This window comes from Hyla sarda, chromosome 7, assembly GCF_029499605.1.
Source record: "Hyla sarda isolate aHylSar1 chromosome 7, aHylSar1.hap1, whole genome shotgun sequence".
NCBI lineage: Eukaryota > Metazoa > Chordata > Amphibia > Anura > Hylidae > Hyla > Hyla sarda.
The window spans coordinates 149567306-149595011 of NC_079195.1; positions in this window are offsets into that span (position 1 = coordinate 149567306).

The window sequence follows — 27706 nt, forward strand, 5'->3', positions numbered from 1 at the left end:
TGTACAATAATAAAAAATGTAGTGTGTGTGTTTTTCACAGTTTTTTTTAAACATTTTATAGGTAGTACTACTACTCCCAACACTCTGTTCCATGATGGGAGTAGTAGTACCTGTACAAATTGACAGATCGCCCGTTGCGATCCTCCTGTATAATGTATAGATGTGGCAGCCGCTCTTCTATGGTCCCCTGCACTGACGTATATATACACCTTTTCATGTTTCCCGCAGAGAGCTGTGATTGGCCAGATGGTTCCAGCCTATCACAGCTCTAGGAATATGTGTATATATACGGCAGTGCAGGGGACCATAGAAGAGCGGCCGCTGCATCCATACATTATACAGGAGGATCACAGCGGGTGTCGGAAGTGATACCCGCTGTGATCTTTCCTTAACTACAAGTACTACTACTCTCAACATGGAGTACACAGATCACATCATGTGTCAGAAATTACACTCGCTGCGATCTGTCTATTAATGCAGGTACTACAACTCCCAGCATGGAGAAGAATGTGCTCCATGTTGGGAGTAATAGTACCTGCAGTAAGGGCCAGATCACAGCGGATGTCACTCCTCCTGACACCCGCTGCGATCCTCCTGATGTGAATGTCGGGATCAGCTGTTCTCAGGGCTACAGAGCTGGGAAAACAGCTGATGCTGAGCCGTAGGTGTATATTGTATATCTACTGCCCAGCAAGAACTTACAGTGAGCCTACAATGTATATACAGTATACACATTGCTGGCTCACTTAACCCCTATGCACAAGCCCAGCAAGGAAAGAGTTTAACTTACACTGCTGGACAGTGTAGGTTAACCCTTTGGGCGGTATACACTATATACAGCTATCTATAGATAGCTGTATATAGTGTATACAGAAGACGAAGTCCGCTTACTTCCCTCGAGTCCTGGGCAGGTACATGTAGCTCCGCCCCTAGTGATGATGTCATTAGGGGGTGGGGCTACAGAAGGGAACCAGGCTAGTAAATCTGAAGCTCTGTTCACAATGTCCGTTTTGTATGATGTGAACAGACCCTTCTGGCTGTCTGCGCATGCTGGGAGTTGTAGTTTTGCACCAATTGGCGGCTCCCTGTTTGGGTAGGCATTGCATCATGGGTGCTCTCCCCAGCGGACAGCGCCAAAAATGTCATAACCAATTTTTTGTGTTTTTTTTTCTTCTCGTTTCAGATCCGTGTATGCAGAGAATTACGGCGGCTTCAATGGATTGTGGCAGATGAATTGTTTTTCCTTTTAATAAAATGGTTAACGAGGGCTGTGGGGGAGTGTTTTTTTTTTATAAAATAATTTTCCCAATGTGTTGTGTTTTTTTAATTTTTTTTATTGAATTTTCAGGCTTAGTAGTGGAAGCCGGTCTTATTGACGGAATCCATTACTAAGCTAGGGCTTAGCGCTAGCTGTTTTATTACCACGGTACCCACCGTCACAGGGGTGCCGGGAAGAGCCGGTACCAACAGGCCCGGAGCGTCAAAAATGGCGTAACAATGGTCCTCGCCCACCCTGGTAACGTTAGGCTGTTGCTGTTTAGTTGGTATTGTGCTGAGAATGAAAATATGGGGAACCCTATGCGTTTTTTTTATTTAAATAAAAAAAAAACACTTAGGGTTCCCCATATTTTCATTCTCAGCACAATACCAACCAAACAGCAACAACCTGACGTTACCAGGGTGGGTGAGGACCATTGTTACTGGCCCTCCCCAGCCTAAATAATGTCAGCCTGTTACCGCATAGGCCCAGGAGCGCCATTTTTGAAGCTCTGGGCAGTTGGTATCGGCTCTTCCCGGCACCCCTGTGGCGGTGGGTAGCGGGGTAATAATTGGGGGTTAGCGCTAGCTGTTTTGGGGGCTAGCGCTAAGCCCTGGCTTAGTAATGGATTCCGTAAATAAGACAGGCTTCCACTACTAAGCCTGAAAATTCTATAAAAAGAAAACACAAAACATTTGAAAAATATTTTTTTTAAAACACTCCCCCACAGCCCTTGTTAACCATTTTATTAAAAGAAAAATAATTAATCCGCCGCAATCCATCGAATCCACCGTAATCTTCTGCATACACGGATCTGAAACGAGAAGAAAAAAAAACAAAAAATTGGTTATGACATTTTTGGCGCTGTCCGCTGGGGAGAGCATCCATTATGCAATGTCTACCCAAACAGGGAGCCACCAATTGGTGCAAAACTACAACTCCCAGCATGCCCAGACAGCCTTTGGCCGTCTGGGCATGCTGGGAGTTGTAGTTTAGCAACAGCTGGAGTCTCCCTTTCTGGGTAGACACTGCCAGAAAACGGACAATGTGAACAGAGCTTCAGTTTTACTAGCCTGGTTCCCTTCGATAGCTCCGCCCCTAATGACGTCATCACTAGGGGGCGGAGCTACACGGACCCGGCGGGGACAGGGAGCGAGGAGGGTAAGTGGACCTCGTCTTCTTTATACACTATTTACAGCTATCTATAGATAGCTGTATATACTGTATACCGCCCAAACGGCTATAGGAGCAGGGAGTCCTGTCAGTATAATGACAGGATTCTCGGCTCCTGTATAGTATACACGGGTACACTGTGCTCCCCTGTATACTATACGGCCAGGGGAGGTGAGTAGTGATGCTATACATCACGCCTCATCTCCTTACACTCTGTGCACCGGACGCTCAGCATCCGATCCACAGAGTGGTACCCTGAAGGCAGTGAGAAAACTGCCACAGGGGACAAAACTGGCTATTTCCACACACCAGGAAAAATGCCAGAAAAAACACCAGAAAAACTGCCAACATGCAAGGAAAACTCGTGGCACTTTTCCTGGCAGTTTTTTCTGGCATTTTTGCTGGTTGAAAAAAATCTCAGTGGAGTCCTAGCCTAATACTTGGTGGTTTAGGTGGCACATAGTGTTTTTTGCACACCTTTCCTTTTGTTAGATGAAAAAAAGAAATGGGGTCCATATTTCATCCTAAGAAAAGTTAAGTTTTAGCTAATGCATATCATTAATACTTACTTGTGTTCTAATGCAGAGGAATTTCTGTAACTGAAAAAACTTTTTTTTTATATATATCAACTGGCTCCGAAAAGTTAAACACATTTGTAAATTACTTCTATTAAAAAATCTTAATCCTTCCAATAGTTATTAGCTTCTGAAGTTTTCTGTCTAACTGCTCAATGATGATGTCACATCCCGGGAGCTGTGCATGATGGGAGAATATCCCCATAGGAACTGCACAGCTCCCGGGACGTGACTCATCAGAGAGCAGTTAGACAGGAAACAACAACTCAACTTCAGAAGCTAATAACTATTGGAAGGATTAAGATTTTTTAATAGAAGTAATTTACAAATCTGTATAACTTTCCAAAGCCAGTTGATATATATATATATAAAAAAAAAGTTTTGGCCTGGAATACACCTTTAACCTCTTAAGGACCCAGGACATCCCCGTACGTCCTGGCGTTTTCTGGTCCCTGCCGCGCGCCGGGCAGAGATCGGAACCAGATGCCTGCTGAAATGCTTCAGCAGGCATCCAGGGCAAACGCCGAGGGGGGCCATGTAGGTCACCGCAAATCGCGAGGGAAATCGCCCTTGCGATCTGCGGCGATACCGGGCTGATCGGGTCTCTGGGATTCGACCGCCCGGTAATTTTGCATGATCCTGGCTGTCACAGACAGCCAGGACCATGCTAAAGTATAGGAGCAAGGTGGCAAGCCTGCCACCTTCTCCTATCCCCTGCGATCCGTCGGTATGTTAACCGACCAATCGCAGGGGGGGCGGTGGGGCGGTTATTTCTTCCCGCCCTGCCCGGCCCCTAGAAGTCCGGAGAGGACGGGAGGAAGACCGGAGGACGCGGCGGGGGACGGGGGAGTGCTGGGGACCGGCCCCGGTACTTACCTCGTCCATGAAGACCCGGATCCCGGCGATAAAGAAGGCGGCGACAGGTGAGTGGATCTTCAGCCGCGGTCGGGCCCTTTACAGCAATGCATGTCTCGGTAAAGCGATATGCATTGCTGTATTGGGACCCTGTATACTACAACTCCCAGCATACCCAGACAGCCCTTGGCATCTGGCCATGCTGGGAGTTGTAGTTTTGCAACATCTGGAGGTCAACAGTTTTGGGACCACTGTGCCCTTCCAGATGTTGCAAAACTACACATCCTCGGCATGTCCTTACTGTCCAGGCATGCTGGGAGTTGTAGTTCTGTAACATCTGGCCCTTCAGATGTTGCAGAACTACAACTCCCAGCATGCCTGGACAGTTTTGGCATACTGGTAGTTGTAGTTTTGCAACATATGGAAGGGCACAGATTGGGAACCACTGTATTAGTGGTCTGCAAACTGTAGTCCTCCAGATGTTGCAAAACTACAACTCCAAGCATGCTGGGAGTTGTAGTTCGGCAACATCTGGCTCTAAAGATGTTGCCGAACTACTACTCCCAGCATGCCTGAGAATGTTTGGGAGTTGTGGTTTTGCAACAGCTGGAGGCACACTGGTTGGGAAACATTGTCTGTTTCCTAATTCAGTGTTTCCCAACCCGTGTGTCTCCAGCTGTTGCAAAACTATAACTACCAGCATGCACTGATAGACTGTGCATGCTGGGAGTTGTAGTTTTGCAACAGCTGGAGGTCCCCCCCCTGTGAATGTACAGGGTACATTCACATGGGCAGGGGGCTTACAGTGTGTATCAGGCTGCTAGTTTGCAATGTAGCAAATTTTGCGCGGCAGCTCAAACTCGCAGCGGGAAACTCGCTGTAATCCCCCGACCGTGTGACTGTACCCTAAAAACACTACATTACACTAACAAAAAATAAAATAAAAAGTAAAAAACACTACATATACACATACCCCTACACAGCCCCCCTCCCCTCCCCAATAAAAATGAAAAATGTCTGGTACGCCACACTTTCCAAAATGGAGCCTCCAGCTGTTGCAAAACAACAACTCCCAGTATTGCAGGACAGCCGTTGACTGTCCAAGCATGCTGGGAGTTTTGCAACAGCTGGAGGCACCCTGTTTGGGAATCACTGGCGTAGAATACCCTATGTCCACCCCTGTGCAAATCCCTAATTCAGGCCTCAAATGCGCATGGCGCTCTCACTTCGGAGCCCTGTCGTATTTCAAGGCAACAGTATAGGGTCACATATGGGGTATTGCTGTACTCGGGAGAAATTGCCTAACAAATTTTGGGGGTCTTTTTCTCCTTTCACCCTTTATGAAAAGGTGAAGTTGGGGTCTACACCAGCATGTTAGTGTAAACAAATACATTTTTTACACTAACATGCTGGTGTTGCCCTATACTTTTCATTTTGACAAGAGGTAAAGGGGAAAAAATTTGTAATGCAATTTCTCCCGACTACGGAGATACCCCATATGTGGGCGCAAAGTGCTCTGGGGGCGCACAACAAGGCCCAGAAGGGAGAGTGCGCCATGTACATTTGAGGTGATTTGCACAGGGGTGGCTGATTGTTACAGCGGTTTTGACAAACGCAAAAAAAAAAAAAACACATGTGACCCCATTTCGGAAACTACACCCCTCACGGAATGTAATGAGGGGTGCAGTGAGAATTTACACCCCACTGGTGTCTGACAGATCTTTGGAACAGTGGGCTGTGCAAATTAAAAAATTTTGTACAGCCCATTGATCTGACAGACACCAGTGGGGGGTAAATGCTCACTTTACGCCTTGTTACGTTCCTCAAGGGGTCTAGTTTCCAAATTGGTATGCCATGTGGGGGTTATTTTGCTGTCCTGGCACCATATGGGCTTCCTAAATGTGACATGCCCCCCGAGCAAAATTTGCTCTCAAAAAGCCAAATATGACTCCTTCTCTTCTGAGCATTGTATTTTGCCTGTAGTGCACTTCAGATCAACTTATGGGGTACCTCCATACTCAGAAGAGATGGGGTTACAAATTTTGGGGGGTATATTCTGCTATTAACCCTTGAAAAAATTTGAAATTTGGGGGGCAAACACACCTTTTAGTGAATTTTTATTAATTTTTTTTTTTACGTATGCTAAAGTCGTGAAACCCCTGTGGGGTATTAAGGTTCACTTTTTTCCTTGTTACGTTCCTCAAGGGGTCTAGTTTGCAAAATGGTATGCCATGTGGTTTATTTTTTTGCTGTCCTGGCACCATAGGGGCTTCCTAAATGCGACATGCCCCCGAGCAAAATTTGCTCTCAAAAAGCCAAATATGACTCCTTCTCTTCTGAGCATTGTAGTTCACCCATAGTACACTTCAGGTCAACTTATGGGGTACCTTCATACTCAGAAGAGATGGGGTTACAATTTTTTGGGGGTATTTTTTGCTATTAAACCTTGCAAAAATGTGAAATTTGGGGGGAAACAAATTTTAGTGAAATTTATTTTTATTTTTTTTACATATGCAAAAGGCGTGAAACACCTATAGGGTATTAAGGCTCACTTTATTTCTTGTTGCGTACCTCAAGGGGTCTAGTTTCCAAAATGGTATGCCATGTGTTTTTTTTGCTGTTCTGGCACCATAGGGGCTTCCTAAATGCAACATGCCCCCCAAAAACCATTAAAAAAAACGTACTCTCCAAAATCCCCTTGTCGCTCCTTCGCTTCTGAGCCCTCTAATGCGCCCGTCGAACACTTTACATAGACATATGAGGTATGTGCTTACTTGAGAGAAATTGGGCTACAAATATAAATTTTCTCCTTTTACCCCTTGTAAAAATTCAAAAATTGGGTCTACAAGAACATGCAAGTGTAAAAAATGCAGATTGTGAATTTTCTCCTTCACTTTGCTGCTATTCCTGTGAAACACCTAAAGGGTTAAAACACTGACTGAATGTCATTTTGAATACTTTGGGGGTGCAGTTTTTATAATGGGGTCATTTGTGGGGTATTTCTAATATGAAGACCCTTCAAATCCACTTCAAACCTGAACTGGTCCCTGAAAAATTGTGAGTTTGGAAATTTTGTGAAAAATTGGAAAATTGCTGCTGAACTTTGAAGCCCTCTGGTGTCTTCCAAAAGTAAACACACGTAAATTTTATGATGCAAACATAGAATGGACATATTGTATATGTGAGTAAAAAAAAATTTTTGGGGGGAATATCCATTTTCCTTACAAGCAGAGAGCTTCAAAGTTAGAAAAATGCAAAATTTTCAAATTTTTCATCAAATTTTGGGATTTTTCACCAAGAAAGGATGCAAGATACCACAAAATTTTACCGCTATGTTAAATTAGATTATGTCACGAAAAAACAATCTCGGAATCAGAATGATAACTAAAAGCATTCCAGAGTTTTTTTTTTTTGGTATTAAAAGGTGTTTATTGAAGTTTGCAGGGTAAAATATAACAAGATAGCAAACAATACAATACAATACAATACAGAACAATATAATACATTTTCGCATGTATCAGGAGTCAATATGAAAACAGATGTTATGTTCAGTTGTGCTCTACTTAAATCGACTCAATGTAACTATGTCAATGAGTTTCAACTACTACTAGACTCCATACCTGTAAAGACACAAGATGGTAGGGCTCGTGTTTAGTAAGATAGTGGGCATCTTCAGCTGCATCTCTAGTAATGTTGGGGACACAGCTATGAGTCCCTACTGCGGCAGTCTCATCAGGGACCACGGTGCTCTACAGGTATAAAAGACATTAGGGACCTAAATGGGGGAGGGGAAGGGTAGGAAGAGAAGGAAAAGTACAAATGGAGAAAGGAGGGGAAAGGGGGGAGAAGGGAGGAAAAGGGGAATAGGAGAGAAAGAAGAGAGGAGAGTAGGAACTGCAGGAAGAAAGGGAAAGGTGCAGAAAGTTGTGACAATAGAGGAAAAACGTATATCAGCTCACCCAGTAGTCTCCAAGGTATATGGAAAGTAGCACAATACACCTGCACCAGCGGGAGCTTCGGATGGTCTCTGAGGCCAAGTCCTCAGGTGAAGCAATCAGGAAAGAGAAAAGGAAGTTCCGGCTCCCAAGGCTGGGTAAAAAATTTCAAGTTTAATTCTTCATGTTAAAATCCAGTACTAGTGTTGAGCGGCATAGGCCATATTCCAATTCGCGAATATTCGCGAATATTCGCCATATATTCGCGAATATTCGCATATTCGTAATATTCTCGATTTATTTTCGCATATGTGAACATTCGCGTATGCGAAAATTTACATATGCGAAAATTAGCATATACAGAAAATAACATAACCGACAATTCGCATATGCGAAAAGTAGCATATGCATTATTTTCGCATATGCGAAAATTCGCACGCCGGTCTCACACAGTAGTATTAGAGCCTTCTTTACACCACACAAGCTGGAAGCAGAAAGGGATGATCACTGTGATGTGTACTGTGAAAAAAAAAAATAAAAAAATATTCGTAATTACGAATATATAGTGCTATATTCGCGAATATTCGCGGATTCGCGAATATGCGATATTCGCGAATAAAATTCGCATTGCGAATATTCTCGAGCAACACTATCCAGTACATGAGCAAAAAATAAAACCATAGAAAAGAGAACAACACCAAATGCTCCGACACCGACCGAAGTTTTGTATGAATACAATTATTCACTGTATCACCCGTGAGTGTAACATCTAAAAAATCTATATTCACGGTATTCATGTTCTTGGTAAATATTAAAGAAAAATCATTATGATTAAGGAATTGGGAAAATTGCTGAGCTTGAATAGGAGTCCCCCTCCACACTAGGAGGAGGTCGTCTATGTATCGCCCATACCACCCTATTAGATGGTAAAAGGGGTTGGCTGGCGAAAAATAAGATGACCTCCTCCCAGTAAGCCATATAAAGATTGGCCAGAGATGGAGAAAATTTAGAGCCCATCGGGCAACCAGTGATTTGCAAATAATAGGCATTATTAAAGCAAAAGAAATTGTGTTGGAGCAGGAAGAGCATGACCTGTAAAATATATTCCTGTAAATCATAATTATAATTGCTATATTTTTTAAGATGGTGAGCTACGGCTATAACGGCCATGTCATGCGGTATGCATGTATACAGAGCCGTAATGTCGCAGGTCGGTTTAATTTATTTCTAACACTGTCAGTGGGGTTGTAGCCAAGTTTACGATAGGTGTTAGCAGAAAGTTGTGACACCAGATAAAATGCTATGAGTAGGATGGTATAAGCAGGACTGACCTTAGGGAGAGAAGAGCAGACAAGGATCCAAGGCGCAGGGTCGGAGGGCGGCAGCATAGAATGTGAGTTCCCGAGGGTTCAGGTAACGTGTGGAGTAGGTGGTGTAGGATATATGGATCTGTATTCATCAGTGCCCATGAAGTTGAGCCATGGGCCCCAAGTAAGGTGATGTTTTTCAACTTGTCGTCTAGAGTCAGCTAGAAGTTCCTCCATTTTATGCAGGTGGGAGAGTTCTTGGAACCAGGATGTAACTGAAGGAGGATTCGGTGATTTTCAAAGTCTAGGTATACATGTACGCGCGGCCTGAATCATGAACCTCGCCAAATTTGCAGACCATTTAGGAAGGTCAGGTGGGAATATTGTCAATAGTAATGGAGCTGGCTCTCTAGGGAGGCGAATGGATGTGAGTTTGTGCACTGTATCTAAAACCTGGGACCAAAAGAGTTCCAGTCTCGGGCAAGCCACCCAAATGTGTGAGATAGTATCTCTCGACTCCCCACACCTCCAACAAGAGAGTCAGAGACTCCCAGGTAGAACTTAGCTAATAGGGAGGGTACACGGTACCACCTAGACAACAGCTTATAATTAGTTTCTTGGGCTCTAGTGGAATTCGACAATTTATGGCACCAACGTGTTGCCGTCGCCCACTCCCCGTCCGAGATATCTGCCCCCATTTCTCTCTCCCAGCTGCATTTAAAAGAGAGAGGTTCAGATTGTAAAGTATCGAGGAGTAAACTATATATCAAGCTTATCGGTCTAAGCGAGCTAGTAGTAGAGTTGCACAACCTCTCAAACGGGGAGAGTGGGCGATGCAGTTTCAGTTTATCTCTGTTTGCTGTATAGAAAGGTCGTAGTTGTGTGTATTGGAATAGATGTGTGAAATGGGGCTTGGTCCCACTCATCAGGTCAGAAAGGGGTCTCAATGAAGAAGTAGACAGGAGGTTAAGGAATGTGGGGCTGGCATTTCTAGGTAGGCCTAGAAAGGAGGACGTGGCAAAGGCAGGCATAAAAAGAGAGTTGTGGAATATCGGGGTCATCGGTCCATCAGGTGTGAATAGGTTTATGCTGGGAAGGTAAGTTTGTTTAATGTGAAGCAGGGTTGCAATCACTGGGGGGTGTATGTTAAGGGCTTTAATAGGGGGGGGGGTGTCGGGGCTCCACAAGAGTGTTTTGGGGTCCTGTAGGGAAGCATCTTTTTCTAGTTGTATCCATAGATTCGAGGGTTCAGAAGAGTGGCAATCCAAAACCCTAGTCAGGACCGAGGCCAGATGGTAGAAAAGGCAGTCAGGCAAGCTGAGGCCACCATCGGTCTTTCGCCTGGTCAGAATCCTGTGAGTCCAAACAAAGCCAGATAGGAGCGCAGAGAGCCCCCGAAAGAATGAAGCTGGGAGTACAGCTGGGACGGTGGAGAACAAGTACAACAGGCGTGGGAGAACATTCATTTTAAAGGACATTAATTCTCCCTATCCAGGAAAAATCCCTACGCTCCCATCTGACCAAGTCCGACTTTAGTAAACTAAGCAAGGGGGGGAAGTTCAATGAGAATGTGTCTGATGAGGCGGCAGGAATCTGAATTCCCAGATATTCAAGTGATCTATCGCACCACTTGAAAGGGTAAGTCGATTTGAGATGTTGGAGGACGTGGTCCGGCAGAGTGATGTTCATTGCCTCACTCTTAGTCGGGTTCAGCTTATAGTTACTATATTGAGAGAAAGTGTGAATAGTCGATAAAAGGGAAGGGAGGGACGTAAGGGGCGCGGAGAGGTAAAGTAGTAGATAGTCAGCGAAGGCCGCACATTTACAATGGAATAAGGGTGTCTGAAGGCCTCTAATATCTCGGTTTAGCCTTATTGCAGTGAGCAGGTGTTCCATGCATAGAACGTATAAGAGAGGTGATAGGGGACAACCCTGCCTTGTGTCATTGGAAATGTTAAACGGGCTGGATAGCTGACCATTCACACGAACTTGTGCTCGTGGGGTGGAGTAGAGTGACATGATTCGACCTCTCATCCTCTCACCCAGTCCTATTTTGGACAGCGTTTCTTTCAGAAAGCCCCAATCCACCCGGTCGAAAGCTTTTTCTACATCTACGGACAATAGGAAGAGGGGGAGTTTATGTTTACGAGCATAATATATTGAAGAGAAGGTGCGTAGGGTGTTGTCTCTAGCCTCCCTACCCCGAATGAAACCAACTTGGTCCGGGTGGATCAGGGCATTCATGTGTACCGCCAATCGGTTCGCCAAGAGCTTAGCGAAAAGCTTGGTGTCCACATTTAGAAGGGAGATGGGCCTGTAGTTTTGGCAAAGGGAGGGGTCTTTACCCTCCTTAGGGATTACTGTAATGTAGGCCCCGAGGAAGGACGCAGGGATAGGGGTGGAGTCCAAAATGGAGTTAAAGGTAGTTAAGAGAGAGGGAGATAGTTCCGTTCGGAGTGTCTTGTAGAATCCAGCCGTGTAACCATCTGGGCCTGGGGACTTCCCAGCCGGGAGGTTGGATATGGCTAAGTCAAATTCCTCCGAAGAGAACGGCTCCTCTAAGGCGGTTATCACGTCTGCTGCGAGAGTGGGGAGGGCCGTAGAAGCAATGTACTGAGATAAAGAGGGTCTAGAGGGCGAGGGCGTGGATGAAGTTGGTGGAAGATTGTAGAGGGATGAGTAATACTGTCTAAAAGCTGATAGGATTTCTGGAGTGAGGTGTACACGGTCAGTAGATGAGGGGGGGACGATCGAGGGAACAAAGAGCGAGGATTTCTTTACCCTCAAAGCTCTGGCCATCATCCTTCCCGCTTTGTTTCCCCATTCGTTCCTTCGTCTCTTTAAGCTGTGACATGCGAGATTTAGACTGTGTGTTGTCCATGCGGGACCGACGGCAGCTCTGGACAACCTTCCTGTGGGAATCCTCTGATGAGGAATAGTCCATAGGAGATCTGCTTCTAGAGGAACGTCTCTGTGGGGTCCTGAAAAGCTTTTTTTTAGCTGGCGGACTAGCCCCCCAATAATCAGGTGGGCTCTCACACTCAGTGAAGCCCCCACTAGAGGCTGAGGGATCCGAGGACCTCTGGTTGACAGGGACCGAGGGGTCAGCATTATCAGTGCAGTGGGGCTTCTGTATGGGTTTAAGGATGCTCCCATTCCTTATTTGCAGAGACGCTCCCTCATCACTAATGGCAGATGTAACAGTCTGTACAGGAGGTTGCTGGTCAGCCGCTCCACTCGGGGCAGTCACACTGCCCACTGACTGATATGATTCTTTACTCTGATTAGGGCAGTGAGGATGAGCCTGAGACTGGGCACTCGGGGGAGTCAGCAGGTGTGAGGACGGGAGGTGAGCGTCCTAACTCGTCAGTGGCGGACCCGCAGCCACCTCTGCACACTGAATTGTATGCACGCGGTCCGCCATCTTAGAGGGAGCGGAACCCCGCGCAGGAGAGGGTGAGTCAGAGCATTGCTCGCTTCCAGGGGGTGGGGTACTTGCCATTTCCCTCCGAGCGGTCCGTGGCGGAGTTCGGTGTGGTTCTGTCATCTCTTCCCTGCTCCGCTCGCTGACACAGCCTCTGTCTCGCGTTCCGGCAGGCTTGGTCACAGGGAGAGCTGCAGGGCCTCGAGCGGTGCTGCGTGTGGGGAGCTGAGGCGCCAAGTGACGTTCGGTTTGCTGGGGTCTCGCAGGGTGGAAATAAGCCGCAATTCCTCGGGGAGTGCCGAGTGGGTGTTCAGGCACCACTTTCTTCTGTTTGTGCTTATGTCTGCCGCCCATAACATACGATTTGTGCCCTCAATAGCTCCGGTCCGTAGGGAGCTCTAGCAAGATGCGGCCATCTTCAAGCGCGCTCAGCCACGCCCCTTCCAAGCATTCTAGAGTTATTAATGTTTAAAGGGACAGTGGTCAGATGTGCAAAAAATGGCCGGGTCCTAAGGTGTAAAATGGCTGGGTCCTTAAGGTGTTATTTATTTTTTGCAGTATCCATGGCAGCACAATGAGAGAGCCTGGAGGTGGTAGCATCAGCAATAGGAGACCATTTGGTGTCACAATGGCAGAGCCTGGAGGTAGAGACAAATGGACTTTAAAGGATGACATAAGAATATTAAAATTCGTCATACTAGAACAAATTTCAGAAAACCATCCTGAACGCTTTAAAAGGTTGATTAACCGTGAATCTTTTTGTATTCCCAAATTATCCACCTTAACCCCTCAGGGGTTAATTGAGACTATCGAGAATGTATGGTAAATTTGCTCCTTGTACTCTGATCATGAATTTTTTCTGGTATAAAATAGATACACCCCTGGAAAACAGAGTGTGTTCACACACCAAAAGACAGAATAGCTACACCCCTGGAAATCAGAGCGTGTTCACACACCAAAAAACACAATACAAAATAAAACAAATATTATGCATAGATTTGCTTACCTCCCATAGTGAGTTTGCATGCTATGCTGAAAGTTGTTATTGTGGTGTCCCAGTACCGCATTTCATACGGTACTTATTTATCTATGGGTTCCCGTAGCCAGAGTCCCTAGGACTTAATATCTATTAGTCAGTCCGCCCCTAGTCGCCTCTATTATAGTGTATAGATTCCTAATTTATCCATAGAATAATGTATATAGTATTATTTCTGCATATAAATGGTTAATTACTTGTTTCCATGGTGCCGCAGGGCCTTCGGGTAATGTGATGCGTTCCAAGCCTCATTCTGGATGCATTTCAGGCCTCACTTTGGTATCTCTAGCCTCATTTTGGGTTTTGCAATGTATATAGATAGTGTGATGTAAGCAATCCCATGATACCATGTAAAATGAGTGGCAGACGTTCGGACCAATCAAAATTGCCACGCCCACTGCCCATATAAGGGAGCAGCGGTCATTTTATCTCTCTCTTGTTCCTGGGATAGCAAGCAAGCAAGACCTGTATAGCAGTAATCGCAGTGAGTTAGGCCTGAGCCTTGCGGCAACGGCTGAATGATCTAAATTATAGAGTGTGTCATTCCCTAAGTACTCTGCAGTATCACCGGACCCAATATTTCCCCTAAATCCGGTTTGATCTGCACATCACTCCCTAAATTCAGAGACTATAAGTTTAATGCAAGGTCCGCAACTTCTGCCAGTTGCTAAGCAACCTAAGAACTGTTATATGAGACTGTTACTACGCATTGGATATTGCAAGCACTGCAGTAAAGTTATTCAAGTTCAAGTTAAATCTGCTTGTGGACCTTCAGTCATTTCATTGCACCCGTCGCTTCTGGGAAGGGCGGCGATAGGCCGAACATACATTCAGTATACCAGCCCTCACCCTGGTGTCATGAGTGACTGGGTTAATATTAACCCCTCATATACCAACCTCATACCATCCCTACCATACACCCCCCAAGGGCTACCACAAAGCCTTTTTGGCATTGCACGAACAGGATTCGGGTGTGTGCCTACCAGTGCCACTAGTGAAAGTGTACTCCCCCCCCCCCCTAAGAAGTGAACTTTATTAATGTACTGTGACTTATACTCCGGAGCAAGAGGTTGCGCGCACGATGCTGTGGAGGAAGTGTGCATGTAAAGTAAGGGGGGAGGCGAACAGTACTGCGGAGTTACAAGTCAGCGCGGGACATCCCGACGCACGTGATCCAGAGACCCCGCCCCCGTTTTGTCGGAGCCTAGAGCCAGAAACCAACAAAGAGAGACAGCCCAGAGCGGGAAAAGGCACAGAGTGCGGCAACAGGCTAGACGCTGTGAAGTACCGGAACAGAACGGGACTCTGAGATATCAAATTACCAAATTGAAGTCCTGCATAAAATCGCTCCAGCTGCCGATCAACGCACTCAAATTCCAATTAAAGGCTGTTGAGTTTCAGGTCACTGCTCTCAAGTTTGAAATCTACGCTCTCAAGTTCCAGATTAAAGAACAATTGCGTATTTCCCTGGGACCTAGGAACCCGAGATCTATTTAAAGGGCCAGTATAACAAATACGAAAATGTCGGAACCTGCAGTCCCACAGTCCCCACCTGAACAGCAAGGGGGCGATGTTCAAGCAATGTTGCCGCCCTTACCAACACCGGCAGAACAGGGCCCAGCCAGTCCACCCTCAGTCTCTCCCTATGTGTTGGGAGCCCCAGTTGCTGCACCTGTCTTCTTGGGGAATCCTGTACTTCCCACCTACAATGGTGACCCTTTTACACTAAGAGACTTTAAAGAGAAATTCTACAGCCTCTTTGCATTCTATGCACTTCCTCCTCATCAACAGGCACAACTGCTTCTGGGACAACTCCAGGGACCCGCCTTGGAAGAACTTCACACCTGGCCAGTGGCCGAAAAGGCCACAGTGGGACAGATTTTTAAAGGACTTTCTCAAGTGTTTGAATCTCACTCCCCCTCAGAGGTACGCCTCTGACTCTATGAAGGATGCCAGAAGCCAGGTGAGACCCTCCGAGCATATGCAGTGGCTTTGCAGAGCGCATTAGAGGCAGTACAGAAGTTGGACGGCATCACGCCCGATCAGGGCAATCGAGTACTGATGGACCGTTTTATAGAGGGGGGGCTAAAAAAATTGGGACAAGGCCCAACTTAGGATGCTGGCCGTACAGAATCCTGACATGGCCTTCCCATCCTTTAAGAGACTAGCGGTGAAAGTAATAGAATCGGGGCCTCAGACAGAAGAAATTAGTGTCCCTGCTACAGATTCTCAGGGTCCTTCGCCCCAACCGCCTGTCCCTTCTCAATCTGCCCCACCAGCATCTAATCCATGCCGTTGGACAGCTGACTTACAAGACATTAAACAAGACATTGAACAGTTAACCAAGGCTTTCAAAGAAATGGCAGTACGGCCAAACCCTTCCAGATCTACAACACCACCACCTAAGAAGGCTGACCCTCGCCCTATCACTCCACCTAGTGTTCCTCCTGTTAGACCACCTGGAAGCCAAAGACCCATTTGCAGTTATTGTAACAAGAATGGACACTGGAAGAGCCAATGCTGGGCTTTAAACGGGTGTCCCCTGCTTGCCCCTATGTACAGGTGATGATTGAAGGTGTCCCGTTACAAGCTCTGATAGATACGGGGTCTCAGGTATCCACTATCCCACAGGGGGTTTTCTATAAGTACTGGGGCCCAGAAAGGTTGTGTGACCCTCAGGAAGCGGACATCAGAGTAATTGCAGGGAACGGGAAACCAGTATCCAGACATGGCTACTGGGAGCCCACGGTGCAGGTGGGAAGACATATGTTAGGAAGGCAAGGGGTGATTGTCACAAATGTTAGAGATGAGGGAGCAGCCAATTTCATTTTAGGCATGAATATTATGAGGCACTGTTTTGATGATATTGTCTGTGCACTGCATGCATCTCTCCCTCACTTGTCACCCCCAGGCCGGCGAGCTGCCCAACACCACCTCAAAACCCTTCAAGCAGAACAGAAGTTTGTGAATCATTATGGAGAAATCTGACGAGTAAGGACTCAAGATATCCGAGCCATTAGCCTACAGCCACAGACAGAGACAGTTATTTATTGCCGTGCCCGACCCAGGGTGAAAAATCAAGATTACCAAGTGCTCTTGGAGCCCCTTCTGCTGGAAGATTGTCCCTTGGTGCGAGCTGCTCGAAGCCTTGTGACCGTACGGAATGGAAAGGTCCCAGTGAGGCTTATCAATCTCTCTCAAGTTGCTGTCCAGCTACCCAAGTACACCCCAGTAGCTACGTTACACCATCTAGACGTCAGAGATATAGTCTCGAAGTCACAGGTGGTCCAATCTGGACCTGATCAGAGCCCTGCAGAACCTTGGTGGAACCAGCTGCAGATAGGAGACGAAGACACCCCCAAGGAACAAGTGGAAGGAGTCATCCAGGTGGCTAAGAAACATCAAGCGGCTTTCAGCAAATTTCCCACAGACTTTGGCAGGACCGCTATGATCAAACATAGGATACTCACCGGAGACAATCCACCCATTAAAGAGAGGCATCGCCCTGTGGCTCCTGGGATGTATCAGACCATAAAGAAAATGCTGGTAGAGATGAAAGAGGCCGATGTCATCCAAGAAAGCCAGAGTCCGTGGGCTGCACCTTTGGTCTTGGTGAAAAAGAAAGATGGCACCATCTGCTTCTGGGTAGACTACAGGAAGTTAAACAACCTAACTCATAAGGATGCCTATCCTCTCCCACGCATTGAAGAATCCTTGACTGCGTTGGGGTCTGCCGCCTACTTTTCCACCCTGGATCTGACGAGTGGCTACTGGCAAGTACCAATGGCAGAAGAGGACAGAGAGAAGACCGTATTTGTGACCCCCATGGGTCTCTTCGAGTTCAAAAGTATGCCCTTTGGACTGTGCAATGCACCAGCTACTTTCCAGCGCCTAATGGAGCGATGCTTAGTGCTCCTTAACTTCCAGCGTGTTCTATTGTATCTAGATGACGTCATAGTCTACTCCCAAACATATCAGGAACACTTGGATCACCTGAAAGAAGTTTTCCAAGTTCTTATCCGACATGGACTCAAGGTTAAGCCTTCTAAATGTCACTTACTAAAGCCTCAAGTGCACTACTTAGGACATGTCGTCAGTGCTCAAGGAGTCCAGCCTGATCCAGACACAGTGAGTGCTGTGAAAGAGTGGCCTACACCCAGGACGGTGCGAGATGTCCGTAGTTTCCTGGGATTTGCTGGATATTACCGGCGTGTCATCCCTCATTTTGCTAAAATTTTCGGACCCTTGACCGAATTACTGTGATACTGAGATAATTACAATGGGAGGCTTCCCATCCGGTGGGCCGAAGAACAAGAGGATGCCTTCCGAGCCCTGAAGTATCTCCTCACGGAACCTCCCATATTGGCATATCCTGACTACAGCCTGCCTTTCCGCCTATACACAGACGCTACCTTTGAAGGTTTGGGGGCGGTCTTATCTCAAGTGCAAGATGGCAAGGAGAGGGTGATTGCCTATGCCAGCCGGCATCTTCGACGAAGAATTGAGGAAACCAAGGACATCGTTGAGAAGAAAATGGGTGAAGTTCATGAGCGCCAGCAGAAAGACTATAATCGACATGCTTCGGCTCAGCCCTTGCAGCTTGGAGATAAAGTGTGGCTCAGAAAATTTCCTAGAACCCATAAATTGGACTCCCTGTGGGAAACGGAGCCATACACCATCACTGCAGTTCCTTACCCTGAAACGGACATGTATGAGATACAAAAGGATGGGTTCGAGCCACAGGTGGTTCACCGGAATAGGATAAAAGTGTGCCGGAAAGAAGATACGCTTAGCCCATCGCCTCCTACTCCTCCTGATCTACCTGCTACTTCTACTCCACCTCCGATCAGGCCTGTGAGAGAGTTTGTGCCGGGAGAAGGAATTCATCCCACTATGGACGTTCCTTTGTTCCCATCTCAGCAGCCTACCATGTATTGGGGCATACCGTTCTCAGCTCCATCCAGTCAGCCGACATTGGTCGCACCAACCAGTCAGTTGCCAGTAGCTGTTTCCCCATGTCAACCACCATTGATCGCTACACCCAACCTCAGTCCTTCTCCAGTAACCGCTTCGGACATTGAAGCCACTACTCCATCTGTCTTAAGAGAACCCCTCAGTTTTACCGAAGAGATTGCTCCTTTTTCCAGCCCTCCAGCTGGTCCCTCGGGAACTGAAGTTCTTGAAGAATCCTCAAGTGAAGGAACTCCTGATGACTCGGAGGTGGTGTTGTGGCAGTCTCAAAGGACTACACAGGGCAAACTACCCATAAAGGTACCAGGACTCACATTTACTACCTGCACACATGGTACCTCTCATAACACACTTCAATGTTCCACCGATCACTTTCCAGTACCCTACCTTACTCACTTAATGTACTACTTCAAAATTTCCCTTGTACATACACAAAAACAAATAAATATCTCACTTAAGAAAACACTTAAGGAATTGTAGCATATTGATACCCAATTCCTGCCACTGTTAGGTACACTTCTTCTTTTCTTTATTCATTGCATGTGTGAGATGCTCTGCCTGGCCAGTAGATGCTCTTGCTAGTACAAAAGTAAACAAGTAATTTTCAGAATAACCTATTAGGTTGTTTGAGAAGTGCTCTAGGGGTAAGTAGCGTGTAGTCGATAGACCCTAGCAGCCACCCTTACTGTGACCTAGCTTAGGGCTAGCCAGTATACCCTTCGTGTACTAACAGGAAACTTATTGTTGGCATAAAATGTGTGAGATAGCAAAATGTCTAGTCAGCTTGAAGCTAACAGTATAGAGAGCTGAACTAATGTCTAGTAAGCTTAAAAAAATGTATAATAAGTTTCATAAAGTTATATAGGAAGCTAGAAACTAAAGTATAGATTGCTCCTTTAAGTGTCTAGATAGCATTCAAGTGTCTAGATAGCATTCAAATGTCTAGATAGCATTCAAATGTCTAAGTAGGGTATCTAGCTTAAATATAAATCATCCTGTTCTATAGCATCCTGTTCTAATTCTCGTCCTTGTCCCTCTGTTTCAGGGGACAGACGTTGAGGCCGACTTAAGTTTAGTAAGGGGGTTTGTAGTGTCCCAGTACCGCATTTTATACGGTACTTATTTATCTATGGGTCCGCGTAGCCAGAGTCCCTAGGACTTAGTAATATCTGTTAGTCAGTCCGCCCCTAGTCGCCTCTATTATAGTGTATAGATTCCTAATTTATCCATAGAATAATGTATATAGTATTATTTCTGCATATAAATGGTTAATTACTTGTTTCCATGGTGTCGCAGGGCCTTTGGGTCATGTGATGCGTTCCAAGCCTCATTCTGGATGCGTTCCAGGCCTCACTTTGGTATCTCTAGCCTCATTTTGGGTTTTGCAATGTATATAGATCCTGTGATGTAAGCAATCCCATGATACCATGTAAAGTGAGTGGCAGACGTTTGGACCAATCAAAATTGCCACGCCCCCTGCACATATGAGGGAGCAACGGCCATCTTATCTCTCTCTTGTTCCTGGGATAGGAAGCAAACAAGACCAGTATAGCAGTAATCGCAGTGAGTTAGACCTGAGCCTTGCGGCAACGGCTGAATGATCTAAATTATAGAGTGTGTCATCCCCTAAGTACTCTGCAGTATCACCGGACCCAATATTTCCCCTAAATCCGGTTTGATCTGCACATCACTCCCTAAATTCAGAGACTATAAGTTTAATGCAAGGTCCGCAACTTCTGCCAGTTGCTAAGCAACCTAAGAATTGTTATATGAGACTGTTACTACGCATTGGATATTGCAAGCACTGTAGTAACGTTATTCAAGTTCAAGTTAAATCTGCTTGTGGACCTTCAGTCATTTCATTGCACCTATTCCTTCTGGGAAGGGCGGCGATAGGCTAGAACATAGATTCAGCACACCAGCCCCACCCTGGCTTCACGAGTGACTGGGTTAATATTAACCCCTCATATACCAACCTCATACCATCCCTACCATACACCCCCCAAGGGCTACCACATTATGATGTGTAACTTGTATTTTCTGTAACTTTATAATTTTTTATTCCTGATGACACCTTTGAAATCCATTTGTCTACTTGGTTGGGAGGCTGCAGACCAGGATCTAACAATCCTTACACGCTGTCCATTGTTGTGTGTGAGCTCACACAACCACCTGGGGTAAGAGGCTTTAAAAAGAATCCTTCTAACAATATCTACCCAGTCGGTTTTACGCAATGGAGCGCTCTCTTTTACATTTTTAGAGCCTGGAGGGGGCAGCATCAGCAAGAGGAGACCATATAGCAGCACAATGAGAGATCCTGGAGGTGGCAGCATCAACATGAGGAGACCATATGGTAGCATAATGACAAAGCCTGGAGGTGGCAGCATCAGCATAAGGAGACTATATGGCGGCACAATGACAAAGCCTCGAAATGGCAGCAGCAGCATGAGGGCCATGTCAACTGAGAGTTGAGTCTGAGGAACCAACCGACTTTTGACTGGTGGTATTGGATGTCACTTGGGATGAAGTGGATGACCAAGTGAACCAATCAATCACAGCTTATGGGTTGCTGGTCGAGACACGACTGCTAGCTGACACCGGGAGCTCAGACGCCCTCGCTGTGACTCCTGCTGCCACACACCCCTACTCTGCTGCGACCTCTGCCTGCACCTGATGAATTTAGGCCTCTGCCACTCCTCTGTGCACATCCTGGCTCTTCTCTGCCTGACATACTTATACACCAGCTGAATGCTTATATATGTTACACTTATGAGAGGAGGACAATGCGCTCCTTTATGCTTAAAGCTGTATTTGACCACAGAAACGAGTGTTTAGCTTTGTCTGGCCTTTCACAGTAACTAGACCCAAATTAGTTTTTCAGGAAATAAAAATGTACACCACGTAGGTGTACCTACATTTTACACTTATGAGAGGTGGACAATACACTCTGCTTAAAACTGAATAATGCTACAGAAACATGGGTGTAGCTTTTTCTGGGCTTTCACAGTAACTAAGCCCAAATTAGTTTTTCAGGAAAAAAAACTATACCACATAGGTGTACGTACAGTTTAAACTTATGAGAGGAGGACTATGTGCTCCACTACAAACTGTATAAGGCTACAGAAACAACGGTGTAGCTTTGGCTGGCCTTTCACAGTAACTAAGCCAAAATTAGTTTTTCAGGGAAAAAAAATTAAAAATACACCACCTATGTACGCACAGGTTACACTTATGAGAGGACAATCAGCTCCCCTACGCAACCTGTATTAGGCACTGTAATCAGGTGACTATGGCTTTTAGTGCTCACCCTGACTGGCCCCTTTTAGCTTTACATTTGTTGTACAACTAACTGCAGCAGTACAAAAAACGCTGTGTAGTAGAGCCCAGTACAGTATTATTAGGCACTAATAGCAGGTGACAATGGCTTTTGCTGCTCTGCCTAACTGGCCCCTTTAAGCTTTAGAATTGCTGTACACCTCATTGCAGCAGTGGAGTCACTTTGTATTACACCCAAAAGTGTACTCTCTTCCTCTGTGCAACACACACAATTCTCTATCTCTCCCTGCAGTGAAACACTCTCTCTGAAATAAAATGCTGATGTGACTGGCTGCAAGATGGTTGCAAATTATATAGGGCTGGGACATCACAGAGGTGGCTGGCTGCTGATAGGCTACATGCTGCATTTGATTCAGGGTCATCCTACCTACTCACCTTGCTGCCTTCCCAGAGTTCCTTGCCCCATGTCCTCACATGTGGATCCACCATTTTACTTGCCCTGAAGCCTGGACCGCACTAAATGGAGTTTAGTGAAGCGATTTGTGCATGTGTGTGTGTCTGTCTTGTGTGCATGTGTGGGTGTCTGTCTATGTGTGTGTGCATGTGTGGGTGTCTGCAGTGGCGTTGCTAGGGTTGGTGTCACCCGGTGCGGTAGAAAATGGTGTCACCCCATACCTCCCCCCTCAGCACGTTTTTAGCCTGTTGTAACAGACACCACTGTTGTAGCGCATTGTGAGAAATTCCAGTATAATAATCAGATATACCAGTTGCCACAGAATAGGAAAGTGTTAAAGAAGTTTTCACCATTTAAATATACAGCTCCCAGAATTACTTAAAGGGGTACTCCACTGGAAAACATTTACTTTTATATCAAATGGTGCCAGAAAGTTAAACAGATTTTTAAATTAGAGCAAGTAGAAACTACCAGTAGTCTGACGAAGCGGGCCGTGTTCCCGTGAAACAGCTGTAACTACACCTCCTGTTGCCTGGTGTCCCTGCCGACCACAAGTCCTCCTGTGTTCTACGTTATGTTCAACGGAATAAAGAATCTGTGCACGTTGATCGGGTGAGTGCGGTTTTTTCTACATTGTCCAGATTTTTAAATTACTTCTATTTAAAATCTTAATCCTTACAGTACTTATCAGCTGCTGTGTGCTCCACAAGAAGTTGTGTAGTTCTTTCCAGTCTGACCACAGTGCTATTTGCTGACACCTCTGTCCATGTCAGGAACTGTCCAGAGCAGGAGAGGTTTGCTATGGGGATTTGCTCCTACTATGGACAGTTCTTGACATGGACAAATGTGTCAGCACAGAGCACTGTGGTCAGACAGAAAAGAAATTAAAAAAGAAAATAATTTTCTGTGAATCACTTATACAGCAGCTAATAAGTACTTGAAGGATTAAGACTTTTAAATAGAAGTAATTTACAAATCTGTTTAACTGTGTAGCACCAATTGATAAAAAATAAAAAAAATTTCCAGTAGAGTACCCCTTTGAGCAGTGGTGAGGTTATGCTGGGAGTTGTAGTTTCACTCACCATAACTGTAGAACTTAAGCGACTCCAGTTCTGATAGGACACAGAGAGGAGAATGTACAATGATATCAGTGACTACAGGTGACGTCTTCTCTATAGTGAGGAGAATACACAATGATATCAGTGACTACAGGTGACATCTTCTCTATAGTGAGGAGAATACACAATGATATCAGTGACTACAGGTGACGTCTTCTCTATAGTGAGGAGAATACACAATGATATCAGTGACTACAGGTGACGTCTTCTCTATAGTCTTCCCTTATCTAATTCAGATGGAACATACCGCCTGGTCCAGCTAAAACTTCTGTCTGTAGAATGTGACGCCCAGACGTCTCCTCACTATGTCAGCGCATTCTCATCCTCTATATGAAAACAAGTATTATAAACCTGCCAGACACTGTATCCTCTAAATATAATACTACTATACACTACACTCTTTGATTATAAACCTTCCATACACCGTACCCATTGAATATAATACTACCACACACTGTACATTCTGAATATAATACCAACACATACTGTACACTCTGAATATAAGTCTGCCACATACTGTACCCCTGAATATAATACCGCCACACACTGTACCCTCTGAATATAATACTACCACACACTGTACATTCTGAATATAATACCATCACATACTGTACCCTCTGAATATAAATCTACCACATACTGTACCCCTGAATATAATACCGCCACACACTGTACCCCTGAATATAATACTACCACCCACTGTACCCTCTGAATATAATACTACCACAAACTGCGCCCTCTGAACATAATGTTGCCATACAGTGCACCCTCTGAATATAATACCACAACCGCAGTAACACCCCTCAACATCCGTTAGCTGATGCTATTACCACGGGAGGGTTTTTTTGGTGGTGTTGCTAGTGGATGATGGGGGTGCTACTACTGGGGGGGGGGGGTGTTGCTGGAGGATGATGAGGGTGCAACTGGCCATTCCCCCTGGCAGTATCACCCCCATCATCCATCAGCAGGATCATCCTCCCGGCAGGAGCACCGCCATCATCCACCATCAGGATCTGCTGATGGAGGTGCTACTGCTGGGGGTGGGGGGTGTTGCTGGTGGATGATGAGGGTGCTACTGCCAGGCGGGAGCATTAGGTAGGCAGCAGTTCCCCCACATTAGTTACCATATTTTCCCCACATTAGGCAGCATAGATTCCCCACATTTGGTACGTGTTCCCCCACATTAGGTTGCAGTTTCCCCACATTAGGTAGCATAGATTCCCCACATTCGGTAGCACAGATTCCCCACATTAGGTAGCATAGACACCCCACATTTGGTAGCACAGATTCCCCACATTAGGTAGCAGTTTCCCCACATTATGTAGCATAGACTCCCCACATTAGGTAGCATAGAATCCCCACATTAGGTAGCATAGACTCCGCACATTTGGTAGTAGTTACCCCACATTAGGCCGCAGGTTCCCTTGCAGGTTCCCCACAATGGGTCAAAGTCTCCCCACATTAGATTGCTGTTTAACCCCCCCCAAAAAAAAAAAAAACACATACAACACAGAGAGACACACACAAACAGACACACAGTCAGAGAGACACACTCACAGACAGACACACACAGAGTCACAGTCACACACACAGAGTCACACACACAGAGTCACACACACACAGTCACACACACACAGAGTCACAGAGTCACACACACACAGAAAATAAGGCATACTTGGCACACCAGAAGGCCTCCTACATAATTCCAATACAAGAAATTATTGTGGGCAGGGGTGTAGCGCTCCTGGGTCCCCCTGCAACACACACACAGACACACACACAGTCACATACACACACACCGAGTCACACACAGTCACATACATACACACACACACACAGAGTCACACACACAGTCACACACAGACAGTCACACACATAAAGAGATAGCGACAGACAGAGAGACAGACACACACATTCACCCATCCAGTGCAGCGCTCCTTCTCTTCTGGCGCCCTGCGAGTGACGTCACTGACGTCCCATGTGGTGGTGCTGACGGACGGGCGCACAGCGGCGACGAAGGGCGGGGGGAGGGAGGGTGCTGACGGGCGCACAGGGCAGGTGAATGCCGGGGGGGGGGGGTGTGGGGGGCGCTGTTGGACGGGCGCACAGTGCTGGTGAATGCTGGGGGGGGGGTGCTGTTGGACGGGCGCACAGCGCTGGTCAATGCCGGGGGGGGTCGCTGCAGGTCGGGTACTGACGGGGGTGCAGTGGCGGATCCAGGGGGAGGGCAATGGGGCAATTTCCCCACCCCCCCCGAGATTGCTGCCCCCCCGCTCCCTAGCATGGTGGAGCCGAAGCTGTAAGCTGTGCTGCGGGGATGAGATCCACTAAAGGCCGGTGTGATGATGTCACATCATTGCGCCGGCGCCTGGAGGACCAGTCCCCGCGGCCTGCATAGTGTAAGTAAGGGGGTATGCTCAGGGCCCAGGGGATTAGGGAAATAGGATATGCGCCACTGTTAGGAGGAGGAGGGAGGGGGGGAGGGGGGGTCAGAGAAAAGGGAATATTTAATGAGGGTCTGCAGGGCAAAGCACAGGGGGCATTATATGTGAAGAGCACATGACAGGGGGGCCCCCTGTCCTGTCCTGTGCCCTTCACATATAATGTCCCCTGTGCTGTGCCCCTCACATAATGCCCCCTGTGCTGTGCCACACATATAAATTTTATGTGTGGGGCACACAGCACAGGGGGCATTATATTTGTGGGGCACAGCACAGGGGGGCATTATATGATATAATGCCCCCCTGTCCTGTGCCCCTCACATATAATGTCCCCTGTGCTGTGCCCCTCACATGCCCCCTGTGCTGTGCCACACATATAAATTATATGTGTGGGGCACAGGGGGCATTATATGTGTGGGGCACAGCACAGGGGGGCATTATATGATATAATGCCCCCCCTGTCCTGTGCCCCTCACATATAATGCCCCCTGTGCTGTGCCCCTCACATATAATGCCCCCTGTGCTGTGCCCCTCACATATAAATTATATGTGTGGGGCACAGCACAGGGGGCATTATATGTGTGGGGCACAGCACAGGGGGGCATTATATGATATAATGCCCCCTGTTCTGTGCCCCACTCTTATAATGCCCCCTGTGCTGTGCCCCTCACATATATTGCCCCCTGTGTTGTTCCCCTCACATATATTGCCCCCTGTGCTGTGTCCCACACATATAATGCCCCCTGTGCTGTGCCCCTCACATATAATTCCCCATCATGCTCCCCTCATATATAATGCCCCCATCATGCGCCCCTCACATATAATGCCCTCTGTGCTGTGCCCCTCACATATAATGCTCCTGTCATGTGCCCCTAACATATAATGCCCCCATTCTTTGCCCCTCACATATAATGCCCCCATCATGCGCCCCTCATATATAATGCTCCCTGTGCTGTGCCCTTCACATATAATGCCCCCATCATGCGCCCCTCACATATAATGCCCCCTGTGCTGTGCCCCTCACATATAATGTTCCTGTCATGTGCTCCAAACATATAATGCCCCCATCATGCGCCCCTCACATATAATGCCTCCTGTGCTGTGCCCCTCACATATAATGCCCCCTGAGGGGACTGGACATGGGGCTTTATATGTGAAGGGCACAGCACAGGGGGCATTATATGTGAGGGGCGCATGATGGGGGCATTATATGTGAGGGGCACAGCACAGGGGGCATTATATGTGCGGGACGCATGATGGGGGCATTATATGTGCGGGACGCATGATAGGGGCTTTATATATGAGGGGCGCATGATGGAGGCATTATATGTGAGGGGCAAAGAATGGGGGCATTATATGTGAAGGGCACAGCACAGGGGGCATTAAATGTGTGGGGCACATGACAGGAGCATTATATGTGAAGGGCACAGCACAGAGGGCATTATTATGTGGGGGGAACAGGACGGGTCATAATTATTATATGTAGGGGCACAAGATGGGGCATTATAACTATATGTGAAGGCACAGAGTGTTTTGACTTTCAGAAGTATAGTGTATATTATGAGGAATTTCTGGGGTGGTACGTTTTTTAGGGGCCACAATTCATTACGGTATTTTACTCAGGGGGTGCAGTGTACAGCAAATTATATTCAGAGAATGCACTGCGTGGTAGTATTAGATTTAGAGGGCACAGTGTGTGGTAGTATTATATTCAGTGGGTACAGTGTGTGATAGTATTATATTTAGAGGGTGCAGTGTGTGATAGTATTATATTCAGAGGGTGCAGTGTGTGGTAGTATTAAATTTAGAGGGCACAGTGTGTGGTAGTATTATATTCAGAGAGTGCAGTGTGTGGTAGTATTATATTCAGAGAGTACAGTGTG